Source organism: Macaca mulatta, chromosome 15 (genome assembly GCF_049350105.2).
Source record: "Macaca mulatta isolate MMU2019108-1 chromosome 15, T2T-MMU8v2.0, whole genome shotgun sequence".
NCBI lineage: Eukaryota > Metazoa > Chordata > Mammalia > Primates > Cercopithecidae > Macaca > Macaca mulatta.
This window is the reverse complement of record NC_133420.1, coordinates 61405319-61418333: the sequence shown is the minus strand read 5'-3', so window position 1 is coordinate 61418333 and position 13015 is coordinate 61405319. Positions and strand designations below refer to the sequence as shown.

Here is a 13015-nt window from a genome sequence, read left to right as displayed (position 1 = left end):
TCCCCTCTTGAATGTTTTTCTCTTATTCTCTGATGCCTCACACTGTTTGCATGCCTCCGCCTCTAAACCAATATTCTCACACTCAGGCTCTGCACTCCATGCCTGGCAGCACCCCTGCACAATGCGCTTGGTGCTCCACCTGGGCTCTGACAGCCTGCTTCTGGTTACCAAGGCTCTCCCTCACCCCTGCAGGCACTGACCTTGCTTGGCCATAGCTACTGGCTTTTGGAGGAATAGAAGGGAAGAGGGAGAGGAAGAGCTCTAACAAGTTTAGTAAAAAAAAAAAAAAAGAAAAATCAAAAATTTAACATAGAGAATAAGAAAGGAGAAATGTGCATACAGACATAAAATTTTTTAATGAGAAAAGAATGTATAAAAATGGTCAAAATGAATTATATAAGAAAACATAAATTGGCAAAATGTAGCCAAATCATAATAGATCTGAAGAAAACAAGAAAGTTATTAAAGAGTTGCATTCAGAAAAGGAAGTGGTTTTATGGGTGGATTATTTTAAATCTTTAGGAAATAGATAACTTTCTGGGAAAAGTACGAAATGCATATGATCGTATTTTTTGAAAATAGCATAACTTTACACCAAAAACCTGAGGATGAGATCCCAGAAAACTATAATCCAATTTCACTTGTGGCAGGAAGTGAGTGGGACTTTTCCAGTTGCCTCAGAACGAGTAATTGATACCCAAAGCAGTAGATCTAAAGAAAGCCACTGGACCTGTTTGAGCTATCCAGAGAAACAGAACAAACAGGATATGTGTATATGTATATGGAGAGAGTTGTTTCAAGGAATTGGCTCATGGGATTGTAGAAGCGTGGAAGTCCAAAATCTGCAAGGTGTGCTGGCCGGCTGAGACTCAGGGAAGAGTTGTGGTTCCAGTGCGAACACAGTTTGCTGGCAGGATTCCTTCTTGCTCAGGGGAGGTCAGTCTATTATTTTATCTTTTATATTCTCTTTATTCAGGCCTTCGACAGATTGGAAGAAGCCCATCTCTGTTACAGAGGGTAATCCGCTTTACTCAAAGTCCATGGATCTAAATGTTAATCTCATCCAAAAAACACCTTCACAGAAACATCCAGAATAATGTTCTGCCAAATATCTGGGCACCACAGCCCAGCCAAGTTGATACATAAAATTAACCATCACAGCCACATTGTAAAGAAAGCCAAAAAGCATCAGAGGCCCAGGCACCTACATCTGGATTTCTTAGGAGCTGGCTGCACAGGCTCCTTCCACCTTCTCCTCATTCCAGCAACCTCCCCAGCTCCAGCCGGAGGACTGGAAGGGAGAAGGTACTTGACAGAAATCTGGATCAGGGACTGAGGGGAGGGTGTGCTCCCCACTGGGCAAGCGAGGACCCCAGAGGATCCTTCCTAGAGACTTGTGGAGGCTGCAGGAAGTCTTAGATCCCATTTGTTGGGTGGGTATTGGTTGAGCTGTGAAATCTGGAGCATGACCCCAAGAAGAGGGGCTGAGATGATGGCAGTGTGGTGGGAGATCCCTAGGGCAGCCTGACAGGCATCCCCAGGAGTTTGGGGCATGTGTGGGGTGGTTGCTGTATCCGTTTCCTAGAGATGCCATGACACATACCATAGACTGGGTGGCTTAAAGGATAGAAGTTAATCTTCTTACACTTCTGAAGGTTATAATTCCAAGGTCCAAGTCACAATAGGATTGGGTTCTTCTGAGCCTCTCTCTGTGGCTTTTAGGTGGCCGCCTTCTCCCTCTGTGTGTGCATCATCTTTGCTCTACGCTTCTTGGGACCTAATCTTCTCTTCTTATGAGGACACCAGTCAGGCTGAATTGGAGCCCATCCCAGTGAGCTCACTCAACCTTAATCACCTCTTAAAAGACCACGTCTCCAAATACGGTCACATTCTGGGGATTAGGACTTCAGCATATGAATTTTGAGGCAGCACAATTCAGCGCATAGCAACTGTGAACATAGAGAACAGCGCCTGCTTCGCCTGAGGATTTGCTGGGCAGCCTGTGCTGAGAGGGTGGCTGAGGACTTTGGTGTAGTGTGCCTGGAAGACTTGGATGTGGGGGCTGCCCTCCCAGATGGCTAAGGCCTTCAGGGTGTGCAGAAGGGGCCCTCTGTACTCTATGTGAAGGAACAGGTGAAGTGCAGGAGGAATGCAGGCTCTGGGGATGCCCAGATGGCTGGGCCAGACAAGTGGGTGCCCCAAACAACCAGGGAACGGGGGGCATGAATGGGTGCTGGGCCAGAAGGGAGATGGGACTGTCATCCCAGAGCAGAGCTAAGCACTAACCAAACAAAACCAGTACCTCGCCCTGACTACAGGGGCCAATCGGTGGAACCATTAGCTACAGAAAGAATGGACTAAGCCGAAGTGAGTGCTCCTCACTTCACTGGGTGCTTCTCACTCCCAAGAGCTATCCAGTTACATAAAGTGACACTGGCGCTAGGGGCTTGAGCCTTGAAAATGAAGGGAGACAAGGAGGAGATTTTCTCAGCAGCAGAAAAATTCCCTCCCTCCCTTCACTGCTCCCAGGGCCAAGCTGGGGGCTGCGGGAGCAGCAAATAACCTCCCATTGGGAAATGCGACTGAAGTATTTTGTTAAACAAAAACAGCTCCCATTATTGCTAATTGCTTTACATAGTTTCCCATCTCTGTAACCATCCTACAAAGGGGAGCGGGAGCTTGGGTGTGGTGAAGCACAGACCCAAGTCTACACAGCTGCTGTGTGACAGGACTGGGCGCCAAACTCAGCTCTGTGCCATGACAAGATGACATGGCCTGAGAACAGAGCACAGGCTTTTAGCCACATAGCTACAGTGTTTGGAGGCTCCTTAACTTATTTTTGGACCAAGTAGAGTCTAACTAAACTAACCAAATGATGTCAATCTTGGGGAGCAGCGTGTGTGTGTGTGTGTGTGTGCGTGTGTGTGTGTCTGTCTGTCTGTCTGACTTCCCTGGTCACAATGTAATGAAGGTTTCTAGATAATGACATCTGGTGCTTCTCTTTACAGGGTTTCCAGGGCATGTGCTCACTCTGGGCAAGTCTAGCATGAAGCTGCTGGAACAGAATTCTTAGCTTTTGAGCAGGGACCACAGAGTCTGCTGCTGTGGGGTCTTTGACCTGGTTATTCATGGATGAACCATCTGTTTCCCCTTTGCTCTCATGGCTCAAGATGGCAAAGGCTTTCTCCCACCCTTAGCCACCTCTCCTTTCCATTGTTGTGGCCAGGTGGCTGCTGTAGCTGCCTGTTCTTTAGGGATGGCACCCCTGGAGTCAGAGAGTCCATCCCTGTCATCACTGCTGTTGACACAGAGATGGTGAAGCAGCTGTTCTCTGGCATTGCCTGTCTGGATAAAGCAGGCACTTGACTTGGTAGCTCACACCTGAGAGACCTAGGGGACCTGTCCTTCCTGGGGACTTGGTGAGGGGGAGCAGAACAAAAGGCTGGTGGAAGGTTCATGGGTAACTGTACCCTTCCCTGGGGATCTCCCCCATCCTGAAAGCCAGCCTGGCCTCTCAACAGGGGCCAGAATGGCCCTCTCTCTGCTGAATGTGATAGAAAAGGGGGGACATGCACAGAAGGAGCTGTTTTCTCAACCCTGTAGATGGGACAATATATGCAAAGACCATCCGAGTCACTCCCAAGGGAGGACTAAAGCATCCAGATCACTGTTGGCCATTGACACCTCACAGACCATCCTGCTTACACTGCACCCCAGCCGTGGCTTTCCTCCTCCCTTGGCTAAGTGCTCTTCTCTTTCAGGTGACATTCATGGGGCTTGTGCATAAGTAGGACTCAGGCCTCCTCCCCGTGGGTGAAGGTGAGGGTGGACAGGGAGCACATGTCCCTCAGAAGTCCCCATTCCAAGCAGGGGCAAAGAAAGGAAAGAAATCCCAGTGCTGGTGGTTTCTGGTGCCCACTCCCCGTGCAGAGAAACTGCTGTGGCTAGGGGCCTGTCACAGTAGCCAGAGCGGGAAAGCAGCTCTGAATGTTAGAAATCTGGAGGAAAGCACAACTTCAGAGAGTCTTTTTCTAAGAAAAGTCCCTTTTGCTGCCCACAGGGAGTCAACTGCAGATACGGTTTTTAAACATTTTTCTAGAAAGTCAGTCCTTCCTGTCTCCCTTCCTCGTCCCCAGGCCAGAAGCAAATGAGTATTTCCCAGAGAGGAGACAGCAGGAAGAGGAGTTCTGTGACGTGGGTGGGGGTTGCTCACAGGCCTGAGTACCCCAGTATTCATCATCCCCTTCCTCTTGCTTCTGAGGATGTGCATGTGCCTCCTGCCTCATTACCCATTGATTCAAACCTTCCCAGCTGTGCCTGCCACATGAATCAGATGGCCCTTTTGAATTCAGACATCTCAGACCTAAAGAGCTGCAGGACATGGGCCTGCCATACCTTAACATGTTGTCTTTCTTGCACACTTTGCCGTTGGTTGGCAGAATCTCTGCATCTCTTTCTCTGTCTCTCTTTTCTTAAAAATCGCTTTATTAAGATATAATTTGCATAACATATGTCTTAGTCCATTTGTGTTGCTATAAAGACATACCTGAGGCTGGATAATTTAAAGAGACAAGAGGTTTATTTGGCATAGGTTCTGCAGATTGTATAGGAAGTATGGTGCCAGCATCTACTTCTGGCAAGGGACTCGGGCTGCTTCCACTCATGGCGGAAGGCGAGGAAGGGAAGCCGGCATGCAGACTCATATGGTGAAAGAGGAGGAGGGGCCAGCCTCTTCTCAACAACCAGTTTTCTTGGGCACTAAGAGTGAGAACTCACTCCTGTGAGAATGGCACCAAGCCAAACACCTTCCTCCTGGCCCCACCTCCAACACTGGGGATCACATTTCAACATGAGATTTAGTGAGGCCAAACAAACCATATCCAAACCATGTAATCCACCCATTTAACAGTAGGTACAATTCAGTGGTTTTTTACTACATTCACAGATGTGTGCAACCATCATCATAGTCAATTTTAGAATATTTTCATTATCTCGAAAAAAGAAACCCTGTACCTCTTAGCTATTACTCCCCTATCCTTCAACCACTGCCCCCCAGCCATAAGCAAGCAGAAATTTACTTCCTGTTTCTCTAGAGTCCCCATTCTGGACTTTTATAAGAATGGAATCATGTAGTACAATGTCACTTGTGACTGGCTCTTTTTACAGCACATAATATTTTCAAGGATTATCTATGTTGCAGTGTGTATCAGTAGTTCATTCCTTTCACACTGCTCTTGATGGGGGTGAGCAGGCTGAGTGTAGCCCCAGTAGAATGGAGGAATAACTACAGAGACCTCCAAGTCCAGACTCATGAAGAATCTTGCTTTGGATCCAGCCTCGGCATGGTTCATTTCAGATAATTTCACTCACTTTCTCCTTAGGTGGTTGGTAAACTAGAGACCAATGTCTTCCCTTAACTATTATCAGACTGGTGCACATGGTCTTTGTACTTAGCAGACAGGCTTCTCTGCCTGAGGCCACCATCATCTTGTTCTTTCCAAAGGACATCTACTGCTTCCAGGTGTTCTGAATGCCCTTATTCCTGCTGTAAACTCATGCTGACCATGGAGAGCAAGCAAAGGCACTTATTTGCATCCTCTGCACGTTTGTGAAAAAGCTTCTGTGGGGTTCTGTCTGAGCTCTAAATTCTTCCTGGAAGTTTGATAAGGAAACATTCTTGACATCCTTGCACTTGGACACAGTACTGCTGATGCTGTAACTGAAGTTTTAAACTGGTGATAGGTTGGCCTGGACTTTTTATTAATTGAAAGTGACCAGAAATCCATGATTTGTTCAAATGTCATTATGGGACAGGAAGAAGAGATTTGGAAGAATTTGTTTGAAGATAAGCGATTGGACCAAAAAAAAAAAAAACACCCATAAAACCATTTTATATTTATACCCTGCTGACTTCAGACTGTTCAATACGATGATTACACATTTAAGAACATAGAGGCATAAATCGCATATAAATTTTAGTATTAGTATTCAATTCAGTAGTATATTAAAATAATACTACATTATGACCAAGTCAGCTTTACTACAGGAATGTAAAGGTGGCTCTTTATGAATAAGTGCATTAATGCAATTTGTCACAGCAACAGGTCAAAGGAAAATTTTTGGCAGTAGTTTGGAAACCTGTTCACACAAGACATTTTTATTTCCTTAGCACGGGTGCCACACAGAAACCAATAGGACAAAGGCCATACCTGTTTGGGATGGCTCTTTATGCTGCTTTGATAGACTTATCCTTAGAGAAGCTGTCTTAGTTTGTTTGTATTGGTAAAAGGAATACCCAAGGCTGGATAATTTACAAAGAAAGGAGATTTATTTGGCTTATGGTTCTACAGGCTGTACAGGAAACATGGTGCAGGCTCTACAAGAAGCTCATCTGCTTCTGGTGAGGGCCTCAAGCTGCTTCCCCTCATGGCAGAAGGAGAAGGGGAGCCTGAGTGTACAGAGATCACATGGCCTGAGAGGAAGCAAGAGAGTGTGGGGAGAGGTGCCAGGCTCTCTTTAACAACCAGTTCTGGTAGGGACTGTAGAGTGAAAACTTACTATTGCAAGAACCTCATGAAGCCGTTCATGAAGGATCCACCTCTATGACCTAACCACCTCCCATTAGGACCCACCTCCAATGTTGGGGATAAAATTTCAACATGAGGTTTGGCAGGAATTACACAGAAATGATGCTGGGTGCTTTCCATGTGCTCTATCAGGAATGTCATCTACATTCCTGATGTCAACCCATCACACTATTGTTGATTTAATTTTAATCTTCTCCTCCAATTTTCTCCATTGTGAAGGCACCATTTTCATTATGCCAGTTTCAGAGCCTGTCCTCAAAAACTAAATCGTAAAATTAAATCATAATTTAATCCCTTTTGGAGGAAGATATTTAGGATTTAATGTTGTGCTAAAGAATAACAATAATACAACAACAGCTATCATTTAATGACCATTTATTATGTGCGAGGCACTGTGCTATGCACTTTATGCATCTTAGTTGAGTGCTCAAACCCTGTGAATTATGTACCATTATTATTCCCTGTTATAGATGAGGAAACTGAGCCAACTGTGGCGATGGATTAGAAGCAGGATAGATTATATGCTACCTATTCAGTCTTCTTTTTCCCCATTTAGTAAAAAAAAAAAAAAGAAAGAAAGAAACTGTAAAAGAAATTAGCCAAAGAGGCTGGGTGTGGTGGCTCATGCCTGTAATCCCAGCGCTGTGGGAGGCCAAAGCAGGTGGATCACCTGAGGCTAGGCATTCGAGACCAGTCTGGCCAACATGGCAAAACTCCTCTTCTACTAAAAAAAAAAAAAATACAAAAATTAGCAGGTCATGGTAGTACATGCCTGTAATCCCAGCTACTTGGGAGGCTGAGTATCACTTGATACTCAGGGAGGAGAATCACTTGAGTCTGGGAGGTGGAGGCTGCAGTGAGTCGAGATGGTGCCACTGCACTCCAGCCTGGGCAACAGAGCAAGACTCTGTCTCAAAAAAAAAAAAAAAAAAAGAAAAGAAAAAGAAAAAAGAAATTAGTCAATGAAGAGTTAAAAACACCAAACGGAAGTGGTTTAAGTTCTTCCTTACAGCTCAAGTGATTCTGTTTGTGACAACTAAAGACCCAGAGGTTCCATTTGATGTGTTAGTAGATAATATACCTTAAAATCTACAACCATTTAAAAATTGGGTCAAAGATACGTATTTAAAGCCACCAAAGTTGTCAAAAATAAACCTCACAAAACCTCATTATTTCTACCCATGTTAGGTCAGCTAGTGAAAGGAAAATGAAAGGTAATGGCTAAGAATTACCTTTCCAAATGGCTCAGTCAAAGCCATTTGGAAATTTGCCAGTCCAAGGACCAACCCAAAAGAAACCTCAAATATAATCTTTTTGTACAAAGAAAAGACACACCACAGGCATTATTAAAATGTGAGAACTGGTGGAACCACTTCGATACTGGTCAAAAATCATGAGAATAAAATATTTTCAAATATCCTAGAGAAAGACATGTATTAATTATAAGTTAAACACTGTATCAATCTTTGTTGCAATTCTTAATGAGTGTTTTTATCTGAGTTCGTTTTTATTAAATTTCCCTTGGGAGAGGAATGGCGGATTTACAGATCTTTTACTAGAGCCCATTTATTATGGGCGATTTGCTAAGGCCATAAATTTTGCAGCTGAATGACAATAGCGTGGGGGGAGTAGAGCAAGCAGTGGATTGAAGCTGGGAAAGAGGGCAGTACTAAAGGTGGCTTGCCCAGAAAACAGTTTTTACATTTTGATATAGCCCCAAATGACCTGGGTTAAAAGTACCATGTTAACATGTCCTTTGAATGAAAACAGCCACATCAAAATGGACTGCTTCACTCAGATGTCTATCATAACACTCACTCAGGTTCAAAAATTTATGATTCACAGGCTTAACAATAAACACACAGCTTTAGCTCCTTCTGAAGACCTGAAAGGCCATGGATTGGAATCCTGAGTTGTGAGGCCAGTTTCCTGAACCAAGATTCAGAGCTAGCCAGTGAACCTAGCAGAAGGCCCAGTGTTCAATTCCCACTGAAGTTTGGCGTTCTCAATTCCTGTAACTGCCCAAGGGGTTCACCTTGCCTGCTGCCTACACAGACTCGATTCATCAAGACAGGGGAATTGCAATAGAGAAAGAGCAATTTACGCAAAGCAGGCTGTGTGGGAAACCAGAGTTTTATTATTACTCAAATCAGTCTCCCCGAGCATTTGGGGAGCAGAGTTTTTAAGGATAACTTGGTGGGCAGGGGGAGGTCAGTGGAGCCAGGAGTGCTGATTGGTCAGAGATGAAATCACAGGGAGTTGAAACTGTCTTCTTGTGCTGAGTCAGTTCCCGGGTCGGGGGCCACACGATCAGATGAGCCAGTTTACTGATTTGGGTGGGGCCAGATGATCCATCAAGTGCAGGGTCTGCAAAATATCTCAAGTACAGATCTTAGGGGCCGTTCAGGGAGGGTCAGAATCTTGTCACCTCCAGCTGCATGACTCCTAAACCATAATTCCTAATCTTGTGGCTAGTCCTACAAACGCAGTCTAGTCCCCAGGCAAGAAGAAGGTCTGCTTTGGGAAGGACCGTTACTGTCTTTGTTTAAACTATAAACTAAGTTTATCCCAAAGTTAATTCAGCCTACGCCCAGGAATGAACAAGGACAGCTTGGAGGTTAGAAGCAAGTGGAGTCAATTAAGTTAAATCTCTTTCATTGTCTCAGTCATTTTGCAAAGGCGGTTTCATTCCCATCGCTTAGCAGGTAACTCCACTTAAGTGATAAAAACAGTGTTTTATATTTTGTTTCACGCGCGCGCGCGCGCGCACGCGTGTGTGTGTGTGTGTGTGCGTGCAATACATGGAAATAAAACGTTAATGAAATTTTCAAAAGACAGTTAATTGGTAATAGGGCATGGGGGGTGAATATAGGAAATACCAGTGTCTTGTTAGGAATGGGATGCCAGAAGTGAGGCGCCTACACATCTAAGTTCGTTACATTGGTGGTTCAGGAAAGTTTTAGGAAGGGTAATAAAAATGGCTGGTTTTCCTTTCATCTGTAGTATTACAAGCCTAAGTATTTTTCTGAGCACGAGACTGAGCAGAGGAAAGACCACTTTTCCCACGTGTCCCTGGAGCTACTTACGGTTCTGTAATTAACTTGTGCCCAGTGGGAGGTGGGAGTAAGCTGTGTCCAACTTGGGGAGGGGGCGTGTTCTCCTCTGCCCCTTCCCACTGGCTGGAATGTGGACACATGGTGAGGCATCCTGGACCAGGTGGGCCACAGAACTCCGGTGTGACCAAGAGCAACAAGGAAGAAGACTGTGAAACGGCCTTTGCAAAATTATGACTGAGACCGTGAAAGAGCTCTAACTTAACCAATGCCATCTTGCTTCTAATCTCCAAGCTGTCCTTGTTTTTTCCTGGGCGCAGGCTGAACTAACTTTGGGGGAAACTCAGTTTATAGTTTATAGTTTAAAACAAAGACAGTAACAGCCCTTTCCCAAAGCAGACCTCCTTTTTGCCTGGGGACTAGACTGCCTTTGTAGGACTAATATTAGCCACGAGATTAGAAATTACGGTTTAGGAGTCACGCAACTGGAGGCTACAAGATTATGACCCTCCCTAAACTGCTGCTAAGGTCAGTACTTGAGACACTTTGCAAATGCTGCACTTGATGGATAGGGGGGCACCACCCAGATCAATAAACTGCCTCATTTGATCTTGTGGCCCCGGCCCAGGAACTGACTCAGTGCAAGAAGCCAGCTTTGACTCACTATGATTCCACCTCTGACCAATCAGCACTCCCGGCTCACTGGCTTCCCCCAACCCACCAAATTGTCCTTAAAAACTCTGCTCCCCAAATGCTCGGGAGAGACTGATTTGAGTAATAATAAAACTCTGGTCTCCCGCACAGCTGGCTCTGCGTGAATTACTCTTTCTCTGTTGCAGTTCCCGACTTGATAAAGATAAATCAGCTCTCTCTAGGCAGCAGGCAAGGTGAACCCAATTGGGTAGTTACAATTGGACCACTGACAACCTCGGAGCTACAGCTGCTATACCAGCCCAGACTTTTACACTTGAGATAAATTAACTCTCTTTTTTATTTATATATATGTAGTCATTGTATATGTTTATGGGGTACATGTGATATTTTGAAACATGCATCCACCGTGTAGTGATCAAATCAGGGTCTTTAAGATATTCATCACTTCAAACATTTATCATTTCTTTGTGTTGGAAACATTTCAAATCTAGCTGATTTGAAATATGCAATAAATTACTGTTCACCATAGTCATTCTATTGTGCTATCAAACGAAAACTTATTTCTTCTACATAACTATATGTTTGTACTCATTAACCAACCCCACTTTATCCTCCTCTCCACTCTTTCCAGCCTCTAGTTACCATCATTCTACTCTCTACCTCCACAAGTTCAACATTTTAGCTCCCAGAAATGAGTGAGAACATGCAATATTTATCTTCGTGTACCTGGCTTATTTCACTTAACATAATAACTTCCAGTTCCATCCATGTTGTTGCAAATGACAGGATTTAATTTTTTTTATGGATTAAGAGTATTCTCTTGTGTATGATCTCCTCTTTTGTTTAAGCCTCTGTTAGCCTGGGTTCCTGATGACATATCTGGACCTGTGTCCTAATTAACACTGTAGGTAAAGCAAGGATCTATGATCGTTTCCATCTTGTCTCTGTTATGAGGCTGTGAGCTCCTTATGACAATCCCTCCCTACATTTCTTCCAGTTCCTCATGGTAGGCCCAGCACTATCCTAGGCCTTGGACCAGAATAGACCCTTGGGGAGGCTTATTGGATGAATGAATGAATGAATGTATCAGTGTGTTGGGAGCTGGGAGAGATGCATCAGAAAAGCAGTGGGATGAGAGTCACATACCCCATACCCTTGTTGGAATTTGTGTTTGGCTGCTTGTAACAGAAAACCCTAATTTTGGTTAATGACTTAACCAAATAGTGATTCATTTTCCTCAAATGGTAAGGGTCCAGGGGTGGGTGGTTTCTGAATTGGGTTTGGTGCACTTTGCGGGGGTGGTCAAGCCTAAGTTTCTGCCATTTACTTGGCCTCTTCCTCATGGTCACAAGAGGGCAGCCAAAATCCGACAGTTACATCTCTGTCCCAGGGAAGGGGAAGGAGGCAGCAGGAAGAAGGCAAAAGGGGAAGTCAGCCAAGTCTGTCCCCTCTTAAAGGGCTCAGGCTGCTCCTGCCTTTTGCAGGGCCCACAATAAGAGTACAAGGCTGGGTGCGGTGGCTCATGCCTGTAATCCCAGCACTTCGGAAGGCTGAGGCGGGCAGAACACGAGGTCAGGAGATTGAGACCAACCTGGAACGTAGTGAAACCCTGTCTCTACTAAAAATATAAAAATTAGCTGGGCATGGTGGCACATGCCTGTAGTCCCAGCTACTCGGGAGGCTGAGGCAGGAGAATCGCTTGAACCCAGGAGGCGGAGGTTGTAGTAAGCTGAGATCACACCACTGCACTCCAGCCTGGGCTACAGAAAGAGACTCTGTCTCTCAATAAAAAAAAAAAAAAAAAAAAAAAAAAAAAGAGTACAAAGGGAGGTCTAGCTACTGTATGTTTATGTATTTAAAAGTTATAATTCAAGCCAACAGGCTACTAAGTAATATATGTTTATCTTCCTACCCTCAAAATGACAAAGGCAAAAACATGTCAAGCTATACTTTTTTTCTCTTGCGCCCAAATTCAATGTGGAATTGAGCTATAGTTTTTCTATGATTGGAAGCCACGAAGCACCAAAGACAATTGAATTTAATTATGACTGAATATATCTGGGATTCTGTTGATGAGCTGGCAAAGTCTGAATGAGACCAAGGTATTATAATAAAACCAAGGTATACATAATTCAAAAGTCATGATGTATTTATTCCATACATTATTTTTCTATCATCTGAGCAAAATTCAATAATTATGTTAATATCAATATTTTCACAAACTTGTCTTCTGTTGACAGTAATGCTCTAAAGCAGGGGTCCCCAAGCCCCAAGGTGCAGACCAGCTCTCTGCTAGGAACTGGGGCGCATAGCAGGAGGTGAGCGGCAGGTGAGCAAGCATTACCGCATGAGCCCCACCTCTCGTCAGATCAGCTGAGGCATTACAGTCTCGTAGGCAAGGGAACCTTATCCTGAACAGGGCATGCGAGGGATCTAGGTTGCATGAGAATCTAATGCCTGATGAGGTGGAACAGTTTCATCCTGAAACGATTCCCCCACAACCATGGTCTACGGAAAAATTATCTTTCAGGAAACCTGTCCCGGGTGCCAAAAAGGTTGGGGACTGTTTGTCTAAAGCAAGGATTGGTCAACCATAACCTGCAGTCCAGTCAACTGTTTTTTGTTTAAAACATTTTAAAGGAACACAATCATGCTCCATCTTTTACATGTTGTCCGTGGCTGTCTTCATGTTACAGTGGCAGAGCTGAGTAGCTGTGACTG

General features: G+C 44.5%; 1 long non-coding RNA gene across 1 annotated transcript in view; it reads left to right on the top strand.

The window, feature by feature from the left end:
• The window catches only part of LOC144334622 (uncharacterized), a 377237-nt gene that overhangs the window by 144013 nt on the left and 220209 nt on the right, over positions 1 to 13015 (top strand). The gene's annotated exons all lie outside the window — the stretch shown is intronic.